The sequence below is a fragment of the Euphorbia lathyris genome, chromosome 8 (genome assembly GCF_963576675.1).
Source record: "Euphorbia lathyris chromosome 8, ddEupLath1.1, whole genome shotgun sequence".
NCBI classification, from domain to species: domain Eukaryota; kingdom Viridiplantae; phylum Streptophyta; class Magnoliopsida; order Malpighiales; family Euphorbiaceae; genus Euphorbia; species Euphorbia lathyris.
In genome coordinates this window covers 41,597,834-41,624,571 of record NC_088917.1, presented here as the reverse complement: position 1 = coordinate 41,624,571, position 26,738 = coordinate 41,597,834, and the positions used below count along the sequence as shown (strand labels likewise).

Here is a 26,738-nt window from a genome sequence, read left to right as displayed (position 1 = left end):
GGAGCTGTGTTGATATCTGATAACAACCCAAATTATTCTTGAATAAGGAATAAGGGAAAATTAATAGAAATAATGGCAAACCATTATTCATTCTAAAAGAGATATTTATGCATGATTAATATGGAATTAATGACAATTATTGCAGGGGTGGATATGCAAATAATGGAGAAAAGTAAGGAGTTTCTATCATTATGCCAAACCACGTGGACCATGGCGAGATACGCCCGATGAGAGCGAGTAGTGGAGACCCGCCATAGCTCTCAAGGAAAGCGTACATACGCCTTGACGGATCTAAGAATACCAAAAGGCGCCTCTATTACCATCCATGAATGGGAATAAATACAATTAAATGGCAATAAACAGCCATTAAAGGGGAATAAAGGCTTGATTGTTCGAATACCTCAACTCTGAGGGTTTCAATGATAAATGCTGGGATTAATGGAGAATTGATAGTAATCAAAGATGGGTAATGACACGACTCTTCACCTGCTTCCCCATTAATGCTGAAGGTTACAGAAACCTATATAAATACCCCAGCTTCCTAGGATCAAAGGTACACTTACTGATTCTCTACTTTTGTGCTTACAGTTTATTCTCAGAAATATTACTGACTTTGGCATCGGAGTGTCCCCGGCGGATCCCAACGGCGCCTCACAGGGAAGTGCTCCGATCAAGGATTTTCCCAAGTTATCAATATCTTTTGCGGATTGGTCAGCTTTCCGCTTTTTGTCCTGTCTAGTTCGGTCAGCGGGTTCCTTTTCAACCATTATCTTCTTCCCTTTCTTGGTCGGCACATCATGTGCTTCTTCAACCATATTATCCCCTTCTTCATTTTCAGCTGGTTCCTCTTCAACCGCTACCCCCTTTCCTTTCTTAGGCTTAATGGGTTGGTTATAGGCTAAGCCGAACAGCAGTGCCATTGTGATTTTCGTACCCGAAATCTCAATTTCTTCGACTAAGCTCACCTGGTGGTCCTGAAGAATTTTTGTGATGAGGGAGCCCATCCTGAGTTTCCCTGTACTTCGTTGGAATGTGCCTGTTAGGCATAAAATTGACTACATTTTAACGTGTTAATTATAATGAATTAAGGGTGTTTGTAGTGTTTTATTGCAAGAAAGAAGGTCTTATAGGTGCTTTTATGCAGATAAGGAAAGACTTAGCCGAATAGACTGGAAGCAGCCTGTTCGCACATACCAAGAGGAGATTATGCCATTCTTTGATCCAACGGTCAAACACCGGAACTTCTGATGATGGACAGCGACTAGACGGGATGCAGGTACGACAGTAGTTGCAGGCAAAGAGGCGGATAAGTGCAGGCGGAAAGCAACATGATGAAAAGAAAGCTCGGCCCTTGAGTGTTCAAGGGTCAAAATGATCTTCACCCCTTTTAGCAATTTTTAGATTTATGAACTTTTGACTTTGTTTTGTAATTTATTTTGAGCGGATACTTTTCTAGTACCATTTTGGACCCTGTCCTTTCCTTTAAATAGAGGTAGTAAGGAAGGAAAGGATCGCACTTTTTAGAAAACACAAATATAGACCTTGCGGAGGAAGGAGAGCTCCATAGATGGAGTTTTAGAGCTTTAAACTAGCAGATTGCTAAATAGTGCAGCCAGAAGGAGTTCTTTAACTGTTTATGTGCAGAGCTGGACCTCCTGTTTTTCCTATCGATCTCGAGTTAGAGAGAACGTGTAGACGAAACTGAGCGGGAGCTCGACGTGCAAGACAAAGAGAGCGACAAAGAGAAAGAAGGATGGCTAGAAGGGTACCACCCGAACAGCCAGTTCAACCCAATCAAGAGGAAGAAGGAGAGAATAACAATCCTCTTGTTATGAGAATCAGAGACTATTCGAGGCCAACCATGGAAGGACATTCGTCGTGCATTGTGTTGCCCAACGAAGGAAACAACATGTTTGAGGTGAAAGCATCGATGATACAAATGTTGCAGGCAGCAGTACAGTTTAATGGATACCAGTCAGAAGATCCAAATGGGCATATCCAGGAGTTCATAACACTATGCAACACTTTCAGATCAAACCGAGGGGTTTCTGACAACGTGATCAGGCTAAAGCTGTTTCCCTTTTCTCTAAGGGATAAAGCAAAGAACTGGTTGAGAAACTTGCAACCAGGAACGATCACCACTTGGGAAGAAATGGCCAGCGCATTTTTGATGAAATATTTTCCACCAAGACAGGCCATTAAACTCAGAAATGAGGTATCCCATTTCGTGCAAGAAGAGGATGAATCCTTACCCGAGGCATGGGAAAGATACAAGGGACTACTAAGAAGGGGACCAAATCATGGCATCCCCATGTGGATGCAAGTGCAGAACTTTTACAATGGAGTCACCAACATTTATAAAATCCAGATCGAATCCATTTGGAAACCCTGAAGATCTTGAACCACAAGCCTTGTATGACCTTATTGAAAGAGTAGTGAGCACGAGTTATAACTGGCACTCCGCCAGGAGTGAAGGAAAAAGAACGGGAAATGATGATGTTGTGTCAAAATTGACCAGCCAGGTGGAACAGATTGCCAGCCAGCTCGGCAAGATAAATGTGTCGTCGATTCATAACGAACCGTCGTTCAATGATATATGTGATTTTTGTGGAGGGTGTCATTTCAATACCAACTGCCCTGGAGTTAAACAAGGGAAAGGTAAGCAAGGAGAATGTGATTATACCGGGTATAATCAAAGAAATCCACCAAATCCATACTCAAACACCTACAACCCAGCAACAAGAAATCATCCAAATTTCGGATGGACAGGCCAGCCTAATCAGTAGGAACAACAAAGATATCAACAACAGCAAGGAGGACATTACCAGAGGCAACCTCAATAGCATTATAAACAACTTGTTCCTCCCAAGGAAGACGTAGAGCCAGACATGAAGACAATGATGATGCAGTTCATGAAGCAGACACAAGCGTCAATTAAAAATCTGAAAACACAAGTCCATCAACTAGCTGCATCTACGTCAAAAAGGAAGGGAATAATGCCAAGCAACACAGAGCCAAACCCCAAGGGCGATGTCATGGCCATCACTCTGAGATCTGGTAAGCAAACTCAACCAATTGTATCTACTGATGAAAATGCTGAGTGTGCAGGAACATCCGAAAAGGCTGAAGGAGAGCAGGAACAAACTGTTCCTAGTCAAGAAGAAACCGTCGGGATAAAATCCACCAGTGATCAAGATCAGGAGGAACGAGGAAAGATGCACAAGCCACCTCCACCCTATGTTCCACCTGTACCTTATCCAACAAGGTTAATTAACAAGAAGCTGGAAGAACAAAATTCTATGGTGCTCGACACCTTGAGGAAGTTGCATATCAACATTCCCTTCGTGGAAGCACTTGCCCAGATGCCGACGTATGCAAAATTCCTGAAAGACATCTTGTCAAACAAGAAAAAGATGGAAAACATCTCAATGATCCAACTCAACAGGGATTGTTCTTCAATACTCCAGAACAAGCAGCAGCTTCCGAAAAAGCTAAAAGATCCAGGGAGCTTTTCTATTCCCTGTTCGATTGGCAAGTTAAATATTGAAAATGCACTATGTGACCTAGGAGCTAGCATAAACCTTATGCCATATTCTGTATATGCTAAGCTAGGATTAGGGGAACCACAACCAACCAGAATGTCTATTCAGTTGGTCGATCGATCAGTGTGTTATCCTAGGGGAGTCGTGGAAGATGTGTTGGTCAAAGTAGGAAAATTCATATTGCCTGTTGATTTTATCATAATGGGCATAGATGAGGACTTGCATGTTCCTATTATCCTAGGTAGACCATTTTTAGCAACGGGTAAAGCATTGATAGATGTGGGAGAGGGACAACTGTTATTAAGAATTAATGGGGAAGAAATCATTTTTAGAATGAATGAGGCCATGAGACGAGCTAACACTAGTGATGACACATGCTATTTCTTAGATGATTTCCAAAGTCTTTCCACTTTGCAAGAACATGACACTCTGGAGACTCTCTTGGGAGAAGAGGTGAACTTATGTGACGGAACAGGGTGTTCCATTGAATCAAACCTGCCTACCCCTCCTCTAGATCCTACTGTTCCCACTCATCAAGAACCACCTGAGATACCTATTGTGCCATTAACTAAACCCGAACTAAAACCTTTACCCTCACACCTCGAGTATGCCTTCCTAAAAACACCCAGCGGGAGCTCAGTAATTATATCTTCAAAGTTAACTGGTGATCAGAAAGCTCAACTCATGGAGGTGCTGCGAAGAAATAAGGATGCAATCGCATGGAAAATTGATGATATCAAAGGAATTAGTCCAATAGTCTGTGTTCACAGAATTTTGATGGGGAAGGATCACAAGCCATCTATCCAGCCACAGCGCAGATTGAACCCCCCACATGAAGGAGGTGGTGCGAAAAGAGGTGATCAAGCTACTGGATGCTGGAATTATTTACCCAATCTCCGATAGCGTATGGACAAGCCCTGTTCATGTTGTACCAAAGAAGGGAGGAACCACAGTGGTGCTCAACGAGAAAGACGAGTTGGTCCCCACGAGAACCATAACAAGATGGCGAGTTTGTGTGGATTACCGGAAGCTCAACGAAGCTACAAGGAAGGATCATTTCCCTTTGCCCTTCATTGACCAGATGTTAGAACGGTTAGCAGGGTATCCATTCTATTGCTTCCTTGACGGTTACTCGGGGTACAATCAGATTGCAATTCATAGTGAAGATCAGGAGAAGACAACGTTCACATGTCCATATGGAACCTATGCCTACAGGCGCATGCCATTCGGACTGTGCAATGCTCCAGCCACGTTTCAAAGATGCATGATGTCTATATTTCATGATATGGTGGAGCGGACTGTAGAGATCTTCATGGATACTTCTCTGTTTATGGAGACTCTTTTGGAAATTGTCTAAACAACCTCGAAGCTGTGCTTGTGCGATGCAAGAAGACCCACTTAGTCTTGAATTGGGAGAAATGGCACTTCATGGTTACTGGTGGAATTGTTCTCGGGCATAAGATTTCTGAAAAGGGAATGGAAGTGGATAAAGCTAAGGTGGAAGTAATAGAGAAACTGGCTGTTCCAACTAATGTAAAGGATGTGAGAAGTTTCCTGGGACACGCAGGGTTCTACCGGAGGTTTATCAAAGATTTTTCAAAGATTGCACTGCCTTTGTCAGCTTTGCGTCATAAGGATGTGGAATTTTCATTTGATACAAACTGTCTGAAAGCGTTTGAACTATTGAAAGGCAAGCTGATCAACTCGCCCGTACTGGTAGGACCCGATTGGGAACAGCCTTTTGAGATGATGTGTGACGCTAGCGATACATGTGTGGTAGCTGTTCTTAGGCAGAGGATTGAGAAGAAGTTCAGGCCTATCTATTATGCAAGCAAAACATTAACCGAGACCCAACAAAACTATACCACTACCGAGAAGGAGCTCCTTGTAGTAATGTATGCTTTCGACAAATTTCATCCCTACTTGGTTCTGTCAAAAGTCATTGTTCACACAGACCACGCTGCGCTACGCTACTTGTTCGCAAAGAAGGATGCAAAGCCAAGGTTGATACGGTGGTTACTCTTACTTCAAGAGTTCGATCTCGAAATTAAGGATAAGAAGGGAACGGAAAATGTGGATGCTGATCATTTGTCAAGAATTCCTCACCAAAGCAGCCAGGAACAACCAGAGATTTTGGAAGATTTTCCAGACGAGCGTCTATATACTATACAGCCTGCTCCGTGGTTTGCCGACATTGCCAATTATCTAGCCAGTTCACTGAAACCTCACAACCTGTCCACTAATCAAAGGAGGAAGTTCTATGCAGAAATTAAAATATTATTTTTGGGAAGAACCTTATCTTTTCAGGTTGTGCGCCGATCAAATTATTCGCATGTGTATATCTCAAGAGGAGGGACATGCTGTTCTAAGCCATTGTCATAACAGAGAAGCAGGAGGACATCATAGCGCTAGCAGGACTGCAGCCAAAGTACTTCAATCAGGTTTTTTCTGGCCAACACTTTTTAAAGATGCCAATTCGTTTGTTCGCACTTGCAATGAGTGCCAACGAACATGTAATATTTCAGCTAGGAATGCCATGCCCCTCAATAACATAGTTGTTTATGAAATTTTTGATATATGGGGAATAGATTTTATGGGACCATTCCCTACATCTTTTGGGCATAAATATATCTTAGTGCCTGTTGATTATGTGAGCAAGTGGGTTGAATCAATGGCTAGCCCCACTAATGACGCCCGTGTGGTTGTAAAATTCCTAAAAAGGTTGTTTGCCCGATTCGGTGTCCCACGAGCGATCATTAGTGATCAAGGAACCCACTTTTGCAATGCCAAATTTGAGAAGCTGATGGGAAAGCTTGGAGTCTCTCATAGAATTGCCAAGCCTTACCATCCACAAACAAATGGACAGGTTGAGATTTCAAATCGAGAAATCAAGAGAATTTTAGAGAAAACTGTTGGCAATTCTAGGAGAGACTGGGCAAACAAGCTTGAAGATGCTCTTTGGGCGTATAGGACGGCCTATAAGACACCAATCGGAATGTCTCCGTTTAGATTATTGTACGGCAAGTCTTGTCATTTGCCGGTTGAAATGGAACATAGGGCCTTTTGGGCATTAACCTTCTTAAATTTTGAGCAACAAGCTGTGGGAGACCAGAGAAGACTTCAACTCTGTGACATGGAAGAGTTCAGGCTGTTTTCGTATGAAAACGCTATAAATTACAAGGACAAGACCAAGATGTGGCACGATAGAAAAATCCAGACGAAGATGTTTCACGAAGGACAGAGAGTTCTCTTGTACAATTCGAGACTCCGGTTGTTTCCTGGAAAGCTGAAATCAAGATGGTCGGGACCTTATCTGGTAAACAAGGTGTTTGGTCATGGAGCAGTTGAAATTGGCAAAGAAGGTCAGGAACCTTTCAAAGTAAATGGGCAAAGATTGAAACCATATCTGGAGAATGATCACACAAGGAAGATTGACACAGTCCACTTCCAAGATCCCCCACGCCAATAGAAGCACAAACAGGGTGTTCGCTACAAACACCAATTGTAGCACAAGTAACATTGCATTTTTTTAATTAGTTTATATCTTCAGTTTTGTTAAATAATATTAAGGGTAGTTAAGATCAAATTTTGTGTCATATGATGGTCCGTGATTTCGGTAATTCCTGTGCAAGCAAAGACGTAAAACTTTTCCCTTCCATATGGGTCAAGTTTTACATTTTTACTGGTTCTAAGTAGAAAAATGAAATAAACTTTTGTTGAAGAGTTATCCTTGGGAAAAGGGAGGCGAACTGTGGACTGAAAAAGTAAACATCTAATCGTCTGTCACTGGGTACCTACTCTACTTATTATCCTTTCTCGGTAAAACCAAATGGATAGGAGAGTAATGAATTCACATTTAGAAAAATGACCGTTCGCCACCCAGGAGTCTCTTCGAATGAATGCGCCTTTTTCCAACCACTCGTCCAGGTGGCGTTCATTTGAGCGTTATCATAAAGACGGGTCGGCAACAGGTCGTTTCATTCTTCTCCCTACTTAAGGAGACAGACCAAATTACGGACCCTTGTTCAACTTTCTTTCTTTTTCACACCGTTCACCACATGTTATGTGATCGTTATCGTTGGGAAACCCTATTTAGACTTGAGCACAGGATGAGGACTCGAGGGTCTGGCAAGCAAGTTAAAATCGAGGGCACAAAGAAAGAAAAGGGGAAGAGAAAAATGACGGGCACAAGCACGATTGCATTTGTTCCCGACGAGAAATTAGTAAAGAAGCTCTCCCAATTCAAGCACGCCGCCACACAAAAATATTATGATGATCTCGCGCAGCTCGAGTTCGGGCTGATACGAACTGTGTGCTGGGATACATTGAAAAAACTCAGGCTTGCTGAAAGAGTGAGGAAACTCATGGAGGCGGTGCATTTCGGGTGCTTCTTCAAAATGAACGAACCGGCATATAAAGAACTCACCTTGGAGTTTCTTGCAACTTTCAAACATGATCCCTAAATCACCGACCCTGATGAGGAAGGGAAATTTAGTTTCCGGCTCATGAACCACACTCAACGGCCATCCTTGAACATGTTCAACAATCTCCTAGGAGCGGCGGATGACGACGACTTGGAGTCGAAAGGATACAAAGGGGCATTCATTGAAACCCCTGATGAGTTCATCCCTTCGGCTTTCTGGCATTCAATCTCGGGCCAGCCAAGTTATGATGGAAGTGCATCCAAGGCGTCGGGTATCCAGGATTATGCTATCAGGTATCTACACAAGCTGGTCTCAGGCACCATATTCGCACGTGAGAATCAGGCCACCATACCTCATGCCGACCTCACCGCTCTGTGGAGTATGGTGCAAGGAAAAAGGATGAACCTGGGTTTCTGGTTTGGGGAGTATATTAATGCGTTTGGAAAGAAGAACTCGTCGGTAATTTGCTGTGGTAGTATTGTAACCCGTATAGCGGAAGCCATTGGGGTGTTCAAACCTGAGGATAAGAACCGGCTCACGGTGGTTAACCACCCAGACCAGATAGATTTGAAGAGCCTTCAGAGTATGTTGTTTGGAAGGATGGTCAATGGGAAATGGGTGTGGATGCCGGATTTTGTGGAAGCCAGAAGAGTTGAAAGTAGAAAGCGAAAGAATGAACCCACTGTGTCAGTATCCTCCGAGTCGGAACAGATCGAGCACGCCAAAGATTTGGGCTTTTACCAGAAGTGTGCCAAGCTCACCAACGAAGACATTCTTACCAAGTTCCATGCCCTGTTCGCTCAAAACCAGGCCAACAGAGAAATGATATTTGCTCTTGAGCAAAAGTATGCTGCGCAGCAGGGAGAGATTGACATTCTGAAAACTCTTTGTATTGAGGAACATGGGAAGGAGAGTCCATCTGGTTTTTCGATCAAAAGTTCGGTAAGAACTAAACTTGAAACACCTGCCAACGCCGCTGCCTCCTCGAAAGGGGATGGCGCTACTGCCGCTGCGGAGAGAGAGCTTGATTCCTCTCTTTCCCCTCCCACCTGATTACTTCAAATATGTCGCTGTCCTAAGCATCTGGTAACATCTATCACCCTTCTTTTCAAGTTCTTGCTCACTCTGTACTTTATCATGCGGCTATTGTTTATTGTTTGCTTTCCTTCATACCAACATTGAGGATAATGTTTCATTCTAATTTGGGGGTGGGGAGGGATTACAAATTACAATATCTGTATGCATAAACATGATAAAAAGCCTGAACAAGTTGTTAATTAGTTAAATCTTATGAATAACAAGTAACCCCCTGTGATCTTTGATTCATATTGTTCTTAGTAAATTTTCTTTGTATATATTCCTCATTATGATCATTTCTTAGTACATATTCTTGTGTTTCGATTGTTTTGTTTTACAGTAATCACTGAACAGACTGTGCTGGTTATGAGTGGAATGTATGAGGATAGCCTAGTGTTTGATTTATGTCTTCCCAAGTCTTGAAGTTCCGCAAATTTTGAAATTTTAAATCTTTTTTCACAAAAGGACCCTTTTGCCTTAATGCATAGCCCCCTAAAATAGTGAGAACTTGAGCCCGCAATTGCATTTGAATATGCATTGTTTCTTTTTATGAGTGGGCCAGCACTTACTATCTTTAGGGAGAATTTGCTTGGCTATGCCCTGTTGACATGAAGATGCTTTTTGACAAACATAGGAGGAGAAAGGCATTTAGATTCATAATTCACTACACAAATAGCCTACCCGTGCATTGCACTCACATTATTAGGATAACCAACTTGAGCCTTAGCATGTTCTTTCTTAAACACACACCACATAAAAATGCCCATTCCTTTCACTATTATTCCAGAATACCTTGAATCTGTCTCATGCTTTGAAACAAGAAGAGAAATACAAAAATATGAGTTATGTAGATAAAAATACTAACATTTGAGGTATGATGCTGAAATATGAGAAGATAAAAATCTTTGAATAAAGTCTTTTAATCTGGAACATGAAATAGAATGCTTGGATGGTCATCTTTTGTGTGTTTAAAAGAATAGTCTGGCCATTTTTATGAAACAGGCTGTGTAGAGTGTTTAGGCTAAGAACAAGAATTGCTCATGTGCTGAGAATTGGGTATAATTAAATTTTGTTGCATGGAGACAGAATTCTGACACTTAAAAAGCCATTCACTTCCATGCCTGAGCCTTAGCCTAACATTACAACCTATGATCAAGACCTTTGGACTATGTTTGGAAAAATGTTGATCCATAAACGCAGGACCAAAAAGCAAACTCACACCCTAAGGGTGTATTTTCTGAGCTGGGGAGTGAAGTTGTAATTCCTTTCCCTATGGCAAACAAATGTCATACGAGAGTGAGTGAAAAATTCCATTCCTTGGTGAGGCATTAAGATAGACAAGTTGTTCTTTGTGAAATTTGAGGTCTAATTTTAAGCTTTAAGGAATTTCTCGAGAAGGGTACACGATCTTGCACTGGTATAACCTAATAAAAAAAAATCATAACTTGCACGTATTCTGTCATTATCTCTTCAGAGCAAAAACAATTACTATCGTCCTTTCAAATTCTCTGAAAACATTCAAATCTTGTCTCCATATTCTTTCATTCCTAACTCTTTTTTCATGTAGATTAATTTGTTTTCTATCTGTTGTTTACTTGAGGACAAGCAAAGATTCAATTTGGGGGTATTTGTTAGGCATGAAATTGACTACATTTTAACGTGTTAATTATAATGAATTAAGGGTGTTTGTAGTGTTTTATTGCAAGAAAGAAGGTCTTATAGGTGCTTTTATGCAGATAAGGAAAGACTTAGCCGAATAGACTGGAAGCAGCCTGTTCGCACATACCAAGAGGAGATTATGCCATTCTTTGATCCAGCGGTCAAACATCGGAACTTCTGATGATGGACAGGACGCAGGTACGACAGTAGTTGCAGGCAGAAAGGCAGATAAGTGCAGGCGGAAAGCAACATGATGAAAAGAAAGCCCGGCCCTTGAGTGTTCAAGGGTCAAAATGATCTTCACCACTTTTAGCAATTTTTAGATTTCTGAACTTTTGACTTTGTTTTGTAATTTATTTTGAGCGGATATTTTTCTAGTACCATTTTGGACCCTGTCCTTTCCTTTAAATAGAGGTAGTAAGGAAGGAAAGGATCGCACTTTTTAGAAAATACAAATATAGACCTTGCGGAGGAATGAGAGCTCCATAGATGGAGTTTCAGAGCTTTAAACTACCAGATTGCTCACTCGCCAGTATGAGTGAGTAATCCTTTTGAATGGGCTCGGCCAGTCGGGGCCGGTAATGTAAGTTTCCCAAGTCTAGTAATGAATGAATGATGTTAATGCAGGAAGTGTTTGTTGAGGCTTTATATTCCAATGCTTATGCATGTATGCTTGTGTTAGATGAATGATAGGACACTGCTTTCATCTTCACCGAATGATCTATCAAACATCCAACCCCGAAGCATAAATGTTAGGTGGTTTTATCAAGGGTTTTCTCAAAGCAACTTGTTTAGTCACTAGTTTTCATAACTACCAACATCTGTCAATATAAAAGAATCACACACTACGAACACCCTGTTCTGCAAAGTATTTCTTGTAAACTTTGGTCCTCAATCCTTGTGGATACGATACTTGACTTATCACTTTATTACTTGTATCTAGTGCACTTGCTAGAGTCCATTCAGGAGACAACAACGCCGATAAGGAAGACGGGCATGTTGAGCGGTTTAAAGTTCAGCATGTGCCAGATGAAGCACTGCTCAAAATTGGAAGCTGAGGAGGAGGCGTTGATCTTAGGGAATAGGAAGTTGGTCAAGATGTAATGAGCCATTTTCTGAGGCTGACCCATGCACGTACTGGCTATTTCTCCTTTATGGTCCTTGGGTTTATAGAACTCAACAGGGTAATCGATTCGTGAGTAGTCGTTCGTAGTTCTGAGTTCTGAACCTTTGGCCGTCAGCTTTAACAGTTTAGCGAGATAGGACGGAGTGATCATGATGTCCTTACCTTTGACTTTGGTGACTAAGTGGTCAACATCATCTTCGGCAACTCTGAGATTCGTATAGAATTCTCTCACTAACTGTGGATAGGTGGTGCCGGGGAGAGAGAAGAGCTTGGTCCAGCCGTTTTTGGAGATCCACTCACAGAAAGGTTTCTCAGCCGTTACAAAGCCTGGGGAGAACCAACGGCAACGGACGACCTCACATTTCTGTATGTTTTTATATACGGGGAGGAATACCTTCTCCTTAGGTTGCTTGTTCTTTTTCTTTGACGGAGTTGCTTGGTCAGCTTGAGGCTTTTTGCTAGAGGTGCTGACTTTAGTTTGGTCATGCTGACCTTGCTCTTGAGACTCAGTGGAGGTCTCTTCATAGTCCTGCTCAGCAAGAGACGAAGGATTTTCATCGGAGCGATTTTCATCGTAATCGGCACCGAAGATGTTCTGAGAATCGTTAGACATGATTCTTTGAGAGATTTTGAGAGGATTTGGGATTTGAGAGAGAGAGAGAAATTGAATGCCAAAGATTTCAAATGTAAAGAGGGATTAGTGGGAATTCGTCAACTATTTATAGAAGTGTCGAGTTGATCTGATAGGTCGGAATGGTGGTTTGACCTCGAGATGATCAATCGACAGTTATCTCTAGCATTTATGACACATTCGGCACATGTGTTTTCTAATTATTATGCTTACGTCATCCTAGGTGGCTACTTAATGCGCGTGCTAGCATTTATTGTGCAACTGGCTTCACTTAGTATCTAGAATACTAAACGTTTTTTACTTTCTGAGTGCTCAGTTTTACGTAGAAGGAATATTTGTATGCTTAGTAACTCAGCTTATGATAATCACTCAGTATGTATGTCTACTCAGCATAAGGTGATTTTATGTAATTCATATTAGCTAAGCATGCAATAGTTACTAATAACTCAGCATGTAAAAATCACTCAACATTCATTTAAGCGCAGAAAACTATTGAAGAGGATTAGACATACCGATAGCTTCCCTTAGTATGTTAAATTACTCACGAGCCAAGGGCTTCGTAAAGATATCTGCAAGATGTTCATCTATTGGAACGTAGGTCAGCTTGATCTCACCCTTGAGTACATGGTCTCTGATGAAGTGATGCCTAATGCTGACATGCTTCATCCTGCTGTGTTGGATTGGATTTTTGGATAAGTCAATGGCACTCTTGTTGTCGCATTTGACTTCGATTGTTTCAGTTTGTACTCCATAATCCTCCAGCTGTTGCTTAATCCATAGGACCTAGGCCACACAGCTTCCAGCAGCAATGTACTCAGCTTCAGTTGTTGATAGGGCCACTGACGATTGCTTCTTGCTGAACCAAAATACTAGACAGCTTCCAAGGAAGTGACATCCTCCTGAAGTACTCTTATGCTCTAGCTTATCTCGTCCATAGTCAGCGTCAGTGTATCCAATAAGTGTGAAGTCATTTGTATTTGGATACCATAAACCTGCATTAACTGAGCTCTGCAAATATCTAAAAATTCTTTTCACAGCTATATAGTGAGATTCTCTGGGGACAGCTTGATATCTCGTGCAATAACATATTGAGTACTGAATGTCAGGCCTACTGGCAGTTAGATAAAGTAGAGAGCCAATCATACCTCGATATAACTTGCTGTCTATAGACTTACCTTTCTCATCAGCACAAAGCACAGTATCAGTACCCATTGGGGTAGATATAGGCTTACATTCTTCCATATCAAATTTCTTTAATATTTCTTTGGCATATTTGGTCTGACTAATGAAGATGTTGTTCTTCCCTTGCTTAATTTGAAGTCTGAGGAAGAAGTTGAGTTCGCCCATCATTGACATTTCGAACTCAGTTTGCATCTGTTTACTAAATTCCTTGCACATAGATTCATTAGTAGCACCAAAGATAATATCATCTACGTAAATTTGTGCCAACAGGGTATCTTTACCCTTTTTCTTAATGAATAAGGTTGTGTCAGCTTTACCTCTGACATAGTTCCTGGTCAGTAGGAAACTGGTCAACCTTTCGTACCAAGCACGTGGTGCTTGTTTCAGGTCGTACAGGGCCTTCTTGAGTTTATAAACGTGGTTTGGAAATTTTGGATCTTCAAACCCAAGAGGCTGACTAACATATACCTCTTCGTTTATAAATCCATTAAGAAATGCACTCTTGACATCCATTTGGAATAGTTTAAAGTTCATGAAGCTAGCATATGCACATAAAATTCTTATGGCCTCTAACCTAGCTACGAGTGCAAAGGTCTCACCATAGTCAATGCCTTCTTGCTGACTATAGCCTTGAGCTACAAGTCGGGCTTTGTTCCTGACTACATTACCTTGCTCATCTAGCTTATTGCGGAACACCCACTTTGTTCCAATGGTCTTTTGATTCCTAGGTTTTGGTACTAAATCCCATACCTCATTTCTCTTGAACTGATCAAGCTCTTCTTGCATAGCATTGATCCAGAATTTTTCGTGCTCAGCTTCGGTGAAGTTCTTTGGTTCATGGACTGAGACGAACGCAATATTGCTAAGATATCTCCTGAGTTGATTTCTAGTCATCAGGTTGTTCTCAGCATCATCAAGAATGGACTTCTTCGAGTGTCCTCTTGGAATTTTGATCTCTTTGGGTAGTGTTGAGTTATCAGGAGCAGGTGTTTCAACAATCTCTGCAGTTTTAGATTGGTCAGCAAAGGTAATTTCTGCTTCGTTTTTACCTTTGGTCAGCCCGTGTGGTAATGACTCAGCGGCTCCATCTTGGTCAGCGGAAGCTGAGCATGGGTCATCTTCGACAGACTGACTTGACTTACCTGCAGGGTCAGTTTCATCAAACTCGATATGGACAGACTCTTCTACGAGTTAAGTTCGTTTACTAAACACCCTATATGCTTTACTGTTAGTTGAGTACCCTAGAAAGATCGCTTCGTCAGCTTTAGAATCAAACTTGGCTAGGTTGTCTTTTGTATCGAGTATAAAACATTTACAACCAAAGGCACGAAAATATCCAATGTTGGGTTTTCGTCCTTTCCAAAGTTCATAGGGGGTTTTCTTAAGGATAGGTCTAACTAAAGCCCTATTGAGTATATAGCACGCTGTGTTGACAGCTTCACCCCAGAAATACTTTGGAAGCCTATTCTCACTCAACATTGTCCTAGCTATTTCAACTAATGTTCTGTTCTTCCTCTCAACTACCCCATTTTGTTGAGGAGTTCTAGGAGCAGAAAAATTATGGTCAATGCCGCTGACTTCACAAAATTCATCAAACTGTTGGTTTTTTAATTCTTCGTCATTATCACTATGGATGTGAGCTAATTTTAAATCTTTGTCATTTTCAAGTTTTCTGATCAATGTTGAGAACATCTCAAAAGCTTCATCCTTGCTACTCAGCAAGATGACCCAAGTATACCGAGAGAAATCATCTATAATGACCAAGGAAAATCTCTTTCCGCCCAAGCTGAGTGGCTAGACAGGTCCGAAAAGATCCAAGTGTAGTAATTTCAATGGTCGTTTGGTTGAGACAAAATTTTTACTTTGAAAAGACTTTTTAGTTTGTTTACCTTGTTGACAAGCATTACATAATTGATCTTTCTCAAATCTAAGTTTGGGCAAACCCTCAACTAATTGCTTTCTTGCTAATTTGGCGAGGAGGTCCATGCTTACATGACCAAGTCTCCTATGTCATAGCCAGGAATTATCTTCCTTTGATACTAAGCATATATTTTTTGAAAATTTCTTTTCTAAACTCAACATGAACACATTGTCAACACGAGGGGTAGTTAAAATCAAATCATTTGTTTTCCCTCGAGTATCCGACACTCAGTGGCATCAAATACAACCTTTCTACCGCTGTCACACAGCTGAGCTATGCTCAATAGGTTATATTTGAGACCCCTGACTAAGGAGACTGACTCAATAGTAGGGTTTCCTCCGATAGTACCTGATCCTACTATCTTACCCTTTTTGTTGTCTCCGAAGCTTACACTTCCACCTCGTTTATGCTCAAGTGTGATGAACAGAGTTTCATCACCAGTCATATGCCTCGAGCATGCGTTGTCAATATACCAAAGCTTTGACTTCTCCATGCACCTCAGACTCACCTGCATTTTAAACTATTCATCTTTAGGTACCCAATTCTCTTTTGGGTCCTCGTTGGTTAGCATAAACAGGTGAAGCATCATATTTTATTTTGTGACGACATACATTTATGGTGTGGCCATCTTTACCATAATAGTCACAAAAAACTACCCTTTGAGGGTATTTCCTCTTTTGGTCAGTACGATGGTGCTGAGCATACCAACACACGTTTATAGTGTGTCCTCTCTTTCCACAGCAGTCACACTGACTGTTCTGCTGAGTGTACTGTTTAGGCTGACCAGTACTATGATACTCAGCATGTGGATAGAACCTTTTCTTAGCCGATGTATTCGACTGGTTTTGTATAGTTGCGATGTCCTTTCTCAGTTTCTTGGAATCTGATTGGACTTCCGAGACAAACCGATGCATGATTTTTAGATTTTCATCTTGCCTGGTGTTGTCCTGGAGCAGATGTCGGAGGTCACTCAGTTTGACCTCTTCAATCTGATCACATCGCCTGTTGAGTGCCTTTATTTTCTTGTTACACTTTTTGGTCAGTGTATATAGATCACTCAAGGCGTTAACCATTTCATTTCTAAGCAAGAGAAGAGATGTTACCTCATTGGAGTGTTCCTCTTGGTCAGATCCATCTGAGAGGTCAGCTTGCTCAGATCGGCAGTGGTCAGCAGATTCGTCAGCCATGAAACATATGTTTGCTGACTCAGTGGCATCAGCTTCTGATGAGGTTGACTCATCACTATCGCTCCATGTCGCCACCATTGCTTTTCTGCTACCTTTCTTTTCTTTCTTTAGAGTTGGACAGCTTGATTTAATGTGCCCAGTCTGATGACATTCAAAGCAAGTGACAGGCTTCGAGCTGTCTTTCTTGTATTTGCTGTCGCTGGACTCAGCTTTGTATTTATCGCTTCTTCTGAATGGCCTTTTACTGTTCTTATCATTCTTTCTGAACAGCTTCTTCATCTTCCTGGTAAACATGGCCATCACCTCATCATCTGATGAGTCAGCTTCTGTTGAGTCAGCTTTCATGACAAGTGATTTTTGCTTCTTGTCTTCTGATTTTTCTTTAGCTTCAAAGTTTTTCATGGAGATCTCGTGGGTCAGCAGAGATCCTATGAGCTCATCATACTTCTATGTGTTCAGGTCCTGAGCTTCTTCCACAACTGCCTTTTTAGCTTGCCAGCTCTTGGGTAGACTTCTCAAGATTTTCTTCACCTGCTCTTCTTCTGTGAAGTTCTTGCCGAGTCTTTTCAGCTCATTTATGATGTTGGTGAATCTAGCATTCATTTCAGAGATGTCTTCATTGTCAGTCATCTCAAACAGCTCGTATAGTCTCATGTGTTGGTTCACCTTTGATTCCTTGACCTTGCTGGTACCTTCATAGGTCACTTCCATCTTCTTCCATATTTCCTGTGCTGACTCACAACCTGAAATTTTGTTGTACTCTGCAGCATCTAACGCACAGTGAAGCATATTGATAGCCGAAGCATTATTTTACAGTTTTCTAAGGTCATCCTCTGACCACTCAGTTTCACTCTTAACAACTTTCTCGTTGTTTACCATTTTGTAAGGCACAAACGGGCATTGGACTATTGCAAGCCATGCACTCATGTTTGTAGCCTGAATAAAAAATTTCATCCTATTCTTCCAAAATGTATAATTTGATCCGAAGAACAAGGGAGGCCGACTAATAGATAATCCCTCATGGAGTATCTGTGTTGTTTGATTTCCAGGAAGGAAACGAGTGCTGTTCTCAGCCATTTACAGGGATCGGCTCAAGATAGTTTTATCCTTGAGTAGTGAGCTACTGAGTTCTGATACCACTTGTTGGTCTCGTGTAATTAGTTCTAGGGGAGTTAGGAACTAATGTAACTTTTTCGCTTAATTATGCTGACTTAATTTAATTCTTTAAATTACTTTACTCAGTTTTGGCCAGCAAGGCCGAGCGAGATGTAACACAGCTTTAGTTAGAGGCTGACTAGAACCGTTTTACTTGTGAGTTGGGAATTAACACTTAAGGTCAGCTTCCAACTCAGCACTCTAATTACTCAGTGTCAGCTTATACAATTTATATCCTAAGTAATTTAAGCAAGCAACACATACATATATATATATGGAGAGAAAGGGTCAGAAATTACTCAGCATACTTATCCTGGTTCGGCCTCACCGCCTACGTCCAGTCCCCAGAATCCTTCCGGGCTTTTTCAATCCACTACTGAGCTCTTTAAAGGTAGAGCACAAATCGTTTACAAAGCAATTGAGTATGCAAGAGTACCGTCCTCTATTCGTCTACTCAATCCTACTGAGCGCTATAACCGAACACTCAGATTTTCTCTACCACTGAGTACTAAAACCGAGTACTCAGCACCACTCTCTCAATCTTTACAATTGATACAAATTTGTTCTTTCTAGATGAAGAACACTTTAGATGAATACAAATTCAATCTAGACTTTTACACAGAGATAGGATTTGGGTGTAAGTATTTTCTTTTCTTGTTTGTATGTGCTTGTATGTATGCTTTTCTTTTTGTACTTTGGCAAAGGATCCAAGTGATGAACTTGTCCTTTTATAGTGAAATCTGATGCTTCAATCATTTGAATTCAGATGTATCCGTTGAATTCAAATGGTCTTCTTGCGTCATTCACTGGTCAGCATTCAGATTTGCAGGCTAATCTTGTCGTCTGAAATTAGCAGGCGTCAGGCTTGTCTTCTTCCGCCAGGTTCGTCTTCTAGCGCCAGTTTTGTCTTTTAGCCAAATGCCAGTTGACCCATGCGTCTCGAAACTGTCTCTTTGTGTGATTCCAAAGCTTCTGAATTGGCGCAGATCCTTGTCGGTTTTTGACTTTTAGTTAACGAATCATTGGCGCTGTCCTGATGAACACTCAGCTTGACTTTAATAGACGTTGCCTTCGATCTTTATCTTTGACGAGGCTGAGTTGCGTTCTACTCAGCTCCTTTGGTCAGCTTCGTCTTCAAGCGTTTATTCTGAAGAAGACTTTTCTTCTATGATACTGAGTTGTGTTCTACTCAGCTTCTATGGCTTATGCGGACTTCGTCATGTCTTACTTTTTATGTTATCATTTATAAATATACTTAACATTGAACAAACACATTAGTACAATTAAATCAAAGCACTTAAATTTAATTGTCTTAATCATGGGATTAACTTAAATAATTTTGTCAAATCAAAATCATGTGGAAAGGTGTTTCAACAATATATACAAAGAAAAAAAAATTAAAAATGAAACAAACACAAACAAAAACAATCAAAACCTAAATTGAAACTACATAATCATCCCGTGGAAGTGGGATTCTTCTTTCCCTATAACGTTCAATCTTCATCTGCATGAAGATCTGTCTTTCTTCCGTAGAAAGAAACCTTGGGCCAACCCGAAAGATACGTTTCACGAAGCCCTCCTATTCCAAAAATTCATAATCCATCATTGGAAATGGTTCTGCATCAGTCCAAGGAACAGATGCTGCGCCTTTGGCTCCCAATATTATGCCACAAATTATAGTCCCATATCCAATGGTCTTTTCTTTGGAACGAGAAGCGGCAATCAAACCTTCCATCAATATTTTGGAAGAATTGACGGTGTTGCTTTGAAATATGTTGCCTAAAACATACAAGTCGGTGTCCTGGACCATACTGCTGCCAGTTCGTCCAAACAAACTATGACACAGGAACTTGTGCAAATAAATCATCGAATTGGAGTGGATGCACTTGTTGTATGCGAGACTTGGATTGAAATGCCAGAATCCCGTTAACATCCTCCAGATGTCTCTAGAAGTCATATCCCTGCCAGGATGGTGGTATGAAGTATCCCGTGGTGGGAAACCAAACCAGGAATATAATTCAGGGTAACCGAAGGTGAAAGTTTCGCCATCTTTGCGAAAACTAAGACGAACCCGACACTTATTCACGAAGCGTACTGTACATAGAAACTCAAGGATCCAATCTCCGATGATTGGAAACTTCATGTGGGCGAATTTGGTCCAGCCCAAATTCTCTAAATAGCGATTCATATCATCGTTAATCCCGAGTTCATCATTTAAGAACTCATCCATGTAAAGCATTCCTACGAATATAGCATAACGAAATCGATAATAATGTCTGCCTTCATCATGGTTATAAATTGGGAATGGGGCACCATAGCGTTCTGATAAATCAGTACGCTTACGGCATGCAGCAATAATCTTCTTGGAAGATTTGAGTTTGGTAGTTATGGTGTTTTGAGGAACAAAAAGGTTTCTGTAACTTTGTTTGAAAATGTGTTTAGAATATCAGATTTTTTTGTCTGACAGAGATAAATAGAAAGGTAAGTAACAGAACTCTTAACCTCTTGATTTATTTATAGGGATCATAAGATGAAATAGTGTGTCTTTTTAATGCGAAAAAGCATAAAATCAGACCTCTTGGAGTTGAAGAAACTCAATTTTTCGAGTTTGAACAGCTATGTCTGCTGGAAGAAGAAGAAACAGGTCTGATGGTGCAGAAAACACCCGTGTCGCAACCGAGAATCCTGATTCTCTGTCGCGACATGCTAATTTCCTCTTAGAAATCAGGCGTCGAAACCCCTATCTTCTGATTCTCGACCGAGAATATAAATTCTCGGTAAGATCAGAAAATTTCTTACCTTCTTGGACAATTCTGAAAGTGTGAATTCTCAACTGAGATTCATGGATTCTCGACCGAGAATTGCTAATTTCTTCTAATTCGAACTATTTACCTAAAATCTGATTAAAAACATGACTTAAATATGTTTTTATGTATTTAAAAATTGATATAAACTCATCTAATAACTAAAAATCATAAAAATGACATGTGTAAAAACAAAATAAAATTAAACAAAATTAAAAATAAAATCAAAACTAATAAAAATTCAAATAAAAACTAAATAAAAAAAGTACACGAAAATTAACGAATTAATCTTCATGAAATTCTATTATGAACTCAATTCCCTTAATTGGAGCATTTGCATAATAGATTTTGCATCTATTACAGTTAACCTTAAAGCGAACTCCGTTAGGTCCTTCAAGTTCTAAAGATCCATAGTCGAATGTTTTGACGACTAAATATGGTCATGTCCATCTAGACTTAAGTTTACCTGGAAATAATCGGAGTCGTGAATTAAATAACAGCACCTTATCTCCAACGCTAAAGCTTTTGACTTTAATTTTGGCATCGTGCCATTTTTTCACTTTCTCTTTATATATTTTTGCATTTTCGTAAGATAAATGACGTAATTCATCCAACTCATTCAAGTCAAACAAACGTTTCTTACCTGCTTGTTGTAAATCATAGTTAAGTGCTTTAATAGCCCAATAAGCTTTATGCTCTAATTCTAATGGAAAATCACATGCTTTCCCATACACTAATCGGTATGGTGTCATTTCTATTGGAGTTTTAAATGCAGTACGGTATTCCCATAACGCATTGTTAAGTTTACAAGACCAATCTCTTCTTGAAGACGAAACTGTTTTCTCTAAAATCCATTTGAGTTCCCTATTTGATATCTTCGCTTGACCATTCGATTGAGGATGGTATGGCGTTGATACACGGTGGTGTACTCCATATTTTCTCATAAGCGATTCAAAACTTCGGTTTATGAAATGGGTACCTCCATCACTTATCATGACTCTAGGACATCCAAATCTACAAAATATATCTTCAAGAAATTTAACGACAATCTTGGCATCATTCGTCGGGGTTGCAATTGCTTCAACCCACTTTGAAACATAATCTACGGCTACTAAAATATAAGTTTTACCAAAATAAGGGGGAAAAGGTCCCATGAAATCGATCCCCGACACGTCAAAGACTTCAACTTCTAACATGTTCGTGAGAGGCATCTCATCTTTCCTTTCTAAATTCCCGGTTCTTTGACATTTGTCACAACAAATAAAAAATGAACGAACGTCCTTAAACAATGTAGGCTAAAAGAATCCGCATTCTAATATCCTAGCAACTGTTTTACTAACGCCGTTATGCCCTCCGTAAGAGCTTGAATGGCATTCTAACATTATAGACTCGTATTCACTTTCGCTAACGCATCTCATAATCATACCATCACCACAACTTTTGAACAAGAAAGGATCTTCCCAAAAATATTGCTTAACATCGAAAAAGAATTTCTTCTTTTGTTGGAAACTTAACCCTTCTGGAACAATGTTAGCTGCGAGATAATTTGCTATATCCGCATACCATGGTGACATGACACATTTTATCTGATAGAGATATTCATCAGGGAAATTATCTCGTATATCGATAGTTTCACCTATAGGACCGTTTTCATCTTCAAGTCTTGATAGATGATCGGCGACAAGGTTTTCTACTCCCTTTTTGTCTTTAATTTCTATATCAAATTCTTGTAATAACAAAATCCATCTAATCAGACGCGGTTTTGCATCTTTCTTAGCAAATAGATACCTTAAAGCTGCGTGATCGGTATATATAATAACTTTAGATCCTAGTAGGTACGGCCTAAACTTATCACATGCAAAAACTACCGCTAGCATTTCTTTCTCATTGTGGTGTAATTTAATTGAGCACCGAACAGTGTGTGACTGGCATAATAAATAACATGAAGCTTCTTATCCTTCCCTTGACCTAAAACACATCCTACGGCTAAGTCACTTGCATCACACATGATTTCAAAAGGTAAATCCCAATCGGGTTTAGCAATTATGGGTGCACTGACTAAAGCTGCTTTCAATGTTTCAAATGCTTTAACACAATCTTCATTAAAATCAAAGGTCGAATCTTTCATAAGCAAGTTAGTAAGTGGTTTGGAAATCACAGAAAAGTTTTTAATAAATCGTCTATAAAAACCTGCATGTCCTAAAAATGACCGTACTCCCTTAACAGTAGTTGGAGGGGGTAATTTTTCTATCACTGAATTTTTTGCTCTATCCGCTTCTAATCCTTTTTCAGATATTTTATGACCTAAAAAAATTCCTTCATCAACCATGAAATGACATTTTTCCCAGTTTAAAACTAAATTCGTCTCTTCACATCTAGACAAAACTTTATCTAAATTCCCTAAACATGCATAAAAAGAATCTCCATAAACTGAAAAATCATCCATAAAAACTTCCATGATATCTTCAATGAAATCTTTAAAAATTGCAGTCATACAACGTTGAAATGTTGCTGGTGCATTACATAGACCAAAGGGCATTCTCCTATATGCAAAGGTTCCATAAGGACATGTGAAGGTTGTTTTATCTTGGTCATCCGGGTAAATATAAATTTGAAAGAATCCGGAATACCCATCAAGAAAACAATAAAAAGCATGACTGGCTATCCTTTCGATCATTTGATCGATGAAAGGTAGAGGAAAATGATCTTTCCTGGTTGCTTTGTTAAGGTTCCTATAATCTATACAAACCCTCCAACCAGTGGTGGTTCGCGTAGGTATTAATTCACCTTCGTCATTCCTTACAACAGTTATGCCTCCCTTTTTAGGTACACAATGGATTGGACTAACCCATTCACTATCCGAGATAGGATAAATGATTCCATTGTCTAAAAGTTTAGTAATCTCATTTTTGACTACTTCTTTCATATTCGGATTTAAGCGTCTTTGCCTATCCGCTTTAGGTGGCTTATCTTCTTCTAAGTGAATTCTGTGCATTACAATACTAGGATTAATTCCTTTTAAGTCTGAAATTTGCCATCCCATACTTCCTATCCTATTTCTAACAACTTTTTTCAATTTTTCTTCTTGAACTTTAGTTAACTTGTTAGAGATAATTATAGGTAGATAATCGACTAAAAAACGTACCTCAAATGGTTTGGTAACTCTTTAAGTTCTAATTTAGGGGGTATTACAATTGAAGGCGGAACTGGTCCATCTTCTCGAATCAAAGGCTCTGGGTCCTTATCTTCTAATTCTTCTCCCATTATAGGTTCTATTACTTCTTCTTTTTGAATAATGTCATTGACACATTCTTCAACTAAGTCAAGTTTCATACAAGCGAATTCCTCCATAGGATATTTCATTGCTTTGTTCATATTAAACTCGATCTTATCTTCTCCTATCCTTAAAACTACTTTCCCTTCCGATACATCAACTAGAGCACGTCCCGTGTTCATAAACGGTCTACCAAAAATTAGTGGACAATTAACGTCATATGCAAAATCTAATATAACGAAATCGGTAGGAAAAATAAATTTGTCAACTTTAACTAAAACGTCCTCAATTATGCCATATGGTCTCTTAGTGGTCTGATCCGCTAATTGCAAAATCATATTGGTACGTTTGATATCTTCTCCTAAACCTAACTTATTAAAAATAGACAAGGGCATTAAGTTTATGCTTGCTCCTAAATCACAAAGACAACTTGGGAATTCAATATCTCCCAACTTACACGGAAAAGTAAAACATCCGGGATCTTTGAGTTTAATAGGCAAAGTGCTTGACACTATTGAACTAGAGTCCTCAGTTAGCGAAATGGATGAAATTCCTTCCCAACTAATTTTTTTTAAATTAAATCTTTTAAGAACTTACCATAATTAGGAATTTGCGTAATTGCATCCATAAACATTAAATTAATGTGCAAATTTTTAAGTTTATCCAAAAATGTTAAAAGTTGTTTGTCATAGTCCTTATTTCGGACTTTGTGTGGAAAAGGTAGTTTGGGTACAAAAGATTTTGTACTTGAGTCAATTGGTGAACTTTTTGTGTTTAATGTATTTTCTTTGGATTTTGGTAAATCAGTTCCTGGTAATGTTGCATCTCCGGGCATTTTCGGGCCTAAGTAATTTTTCCCTGAACGAAGAGTGATAGCCTTTACATGCTCTTTCGGATTTTCCTCCGTATGGCTGGGAAGACTTCCCTCTTTTCGGGATGGAATTGATTTAGCAATTTGGCCAATTTAAACCTCCAAATTATGGATGCTAGATGAGTGGTTTTTAATAAGCTGATCGAATTTATTTTCGATCCGTTTAAAACCATCGTCATGATTACTTATTTTTCCACCGATAACATCTATAAATTTGTCGATTTTAGAAGATAAAGTGCTAATCATATCTCTTGACTGATTTTGATAATTATTGGAACGATTTTGATTAGCATTTGCATTATTATTATTATCTCTCCAGTTAAAGTTAGGATGATTCCTCCATCCAGGATTATAGGTATTAGAATAAGGATTATTAGTTTGGTTTTGCCCTTGGACAAAATTTACATGTTCGATCTCGCTCATACCTTCATAATCCACATCCGTTTGGATTGGATTACCGTTAGCATCGCACGGTGCCATAAACCTATCAATTTTGTGCGATAAGGCAGAAAATTGGGCTTGTAACATCACAACTGGATCAAGATTCACTATACCTTTAACAGATGATGTGTTTGAGGATGATGGTTTCGCCACTGGTATATGTCCACGTTCTGCGGACCACATACTGTTGTTGATTGCCATTTCCTCCAAAAGTTCTCTTGCTTGGGCCGATGTCTTCTTCATAAATAACCCTCCCGACATAGCATCTAATGAACCTCTAGTTGTAGGATTTAATCCATTATAAAATGTTTGCATTAAAAGTGCATCGGGCAATTAGTGGTGTGGGCATAAACGTTGAAGTTCTTTAAAACGTTCCCAAGCCTCATAAAGAGTTTCATTATCATTTTGAGAAAAAGATGTTAACTCCTTTATGACTCTTGCGGTTTTTGCTAAAGGAAAATATTTTGATAAAAACGCTTGGGCAAGTTGGTCCCAAGTTTCAAATGTTGCACCTGGTATAGAAGTTAACCATTCTTTGGCTCTATCCTTCAAAGTGAAAGGAAAGAGGTGAAGTTTGATTGCTTCGGCAGTCACATCATTTATTTTAAAAGTGTCACAAATTTCTAGGAAATTTGTCAAATGGGTGTTAGGATTTTCGTTAGGCAACCCATAAAATGTTACATTATTTTGCAACATATTAAGCAATGCTGGCTTAATTTCAAATTGGTTTGCATTTATTTGGGGTCTAACTATGCTATTGGTTACACCGGCCACTCCTGGCCTAGCGTAATCCATAAGTGTTGCCATACTTTCTGGCTGCGGTTCTGAATTTTGTTGATTTTTATTTTTCTTGTCTTTCTTTTTCTTTTTAATGGTCTTTTCAATTTCTGGGTCAATTGGGTTTGGTGCTATGCCAGAACTTCGAGAACTACGCATGAACTTGAAATCTTGCACGAACCGAAACTACCTTCAAAACAGAATTTGAAAAATAAATATGTTAGTAAATTAAAATTAATAAATTACAAAAGTTAAAATAAATATGTATAAACCTAGATTCGAAATAAAACATGAAAAATCTAAATTTTTGTTAAAAAAATTGGCGTTCCCCGGCAACGGCGCCAAAAACTTATTGAGCGATTTTCGTAAGTGCACGGTTTTGCTTGTAGTAATAAAAAGATATCGATCCCACAGGGAATGTTTTTCAACAAAAACTTATTTATGTGTGGATTAAATACGACTTAAGGTTTATATAAATAGATAATCGTTTATTTGAAATTGGTTTTGAGATTGATTGAATAAGAATTATGGTAGAATATGTAGAATGTTAGAAATCAATTCTGTTTGGAGTATGAATTACAAAACATAAACGTTTAGTGTTTAGAAAAAGAGAATAAATGTATTCGTTTGCATTAAGCAAAGAAAACAACTTTAAACTTTGTATAAA

General features: G+C 39.5%; 2 non-coding genes across 2 annotated transcripts; one reads left to right on the top strand and one right to left on the bottom strand.

Moving 5' to 3' along the window:
* Positions 1-2,200: 2,200 nt before the first annotated feature.
* LOC136204943 (small nucleolar RNA R71) lies at positions 2,201-2,307 on the bottom strand. The gene has a single exon (XR_010675754.1). It is a non-coding gene; the product is annotated as a small nucleolar RNA R71 (small nucleolar RNA).
* A 23,318-nt stretch (positions 2,308-25,625) lies between these two features.
* LOC136204965 (small nucleolar RNA R71) lies at positions 25,626-25,732 on the top strand. The gene has a single exon (XR_010675775.1). It is a non-coding gene; the product is annotated as a small nucleolar RNA R71 (small nucleolar RNA).
* The last annotated feature ends 1,006 nt before the right edge of the window (positions 25,733-26,738 follow it).